Raw genomic sequence first — 1,449 nt, 5'->3', positions numbered from 1 at the left:
TAAAGATGTTTAAAAAAAATCAATACATAAAAATCAGTTTCATTTGTATATACCAGCAATGAACTATGAAAAAGAAAAGTTAAAAAAACAATCCCACTTACAATAACACCAAAATGAATAAAACACTTAGGAAAAATTTAACCAAGGAGGTAAAAGGCATGTACACTGAAAACTATAAAACACTGATGAACGAGAACAAATAAATGGAAAGATATTCTGTGTTCATGGTTGGAAAAATTAATATCGTTTAAATATCCACACTATCCAAAGTGATGTACAAATTCAGTGCAATCCCTATCAAAATTCCAATGGCATTTTTTACAGAAATAGAACAAACAATCCTATGATTTGTATGGAACCATAAAAGACCACAAATAGCCAAAGAAGAAAGAAGAACAAAGCAAGAGGCAGCATACTCCCTGATTTCAAAGCTATATTTCAAAACTATATTATAAAGCTATTAATCAAAACAGTATGGTATTAGCATAAAAAGAGACACATAGTCAATGGAACAGAATAGAGAGCCCAGAAACGAATCCACACACATAAGGTGCACTAATTTTAAACAAAGGAGCCAAGACTATAAAATGGGGAAAGGCTAGTCTCTTCCATAAATGGTGTTGTGAAAACAAGATATCCACATGCAAAAGAATGAACCTAGACTACTCTCTCACATCATACACGAAAATCAAGTCAAAATGGGTTAAACACTTGAACATAATACCTGAAATCATAAAATGCCTAGAAGAAAACGTAGGGGGTAAATTCCATGACACTGTTCTTGGCAATGATGTTTTGAATTTGATACCAAAAGCAAAGTCAACAGAAGCACAAATAAACTAGAGACACTACATCAAAATAAAAAGCTTCTGCACAGTTAAGGAAACCATCAGCAAAATGAAAAGGCAACCTATTAAAATATATATCCAATAAGGGGTTAACAAACAAAATATACAAGGAACACATACAACTCATTAGCAAAAAATAAATAACCCAATTAAAAATGGCAATAGACCTGAAGAGACATTTTTCCAAAGAAAAATGGCCAACAGATACATGAAAAGGAGCTCAACATCACTAACCATAAGAGGAAGGCAAACCAAAACCATAATGAGATATCATCTCACACCTGTTAGGATGCCTGTTATCAAAAAGACAAGCAATAACAAATGCTGGTGAGGATGTGGAGAAAAGGTAACCCCTGTGCACTTTTGAAGAGCATGCAAAGTTGTGTAGCCACTATGGAAACCAGTATATAAGCTCCTCAAGAAATTAAAAACAGAACTACCATATGATCCAACAATCCTACTTCAAGATATATATACAAAAGAAATAAATTCTAAAATCCTGTCTTTAAGAGAGATCTGTACCCCATGTTCACTGTAGCATTATTTACAATAGCCAAGATATGGAAACAACCTAAGGATCTGTCAATGAATAACAGATAAA

This window comes from Lipotes vexillifer, unplaced genomic scaffold (genome assembly GCF_000442215.2).
Source record: "Lipotes vexillifer unplaced genomic scaffold, Lipotes_vexillifer_v1.1 scaffold45, whole genome shotgun sequence".
Lineage (NCBI taxonomy): Eukaryota > Metazoa > Chordata > Mammalia > Artiodactyla > Lipotidae > Lipotes > Lipotes vexillifer.
Note: the sequence above shows the minus strand (reverse complement) of the source record.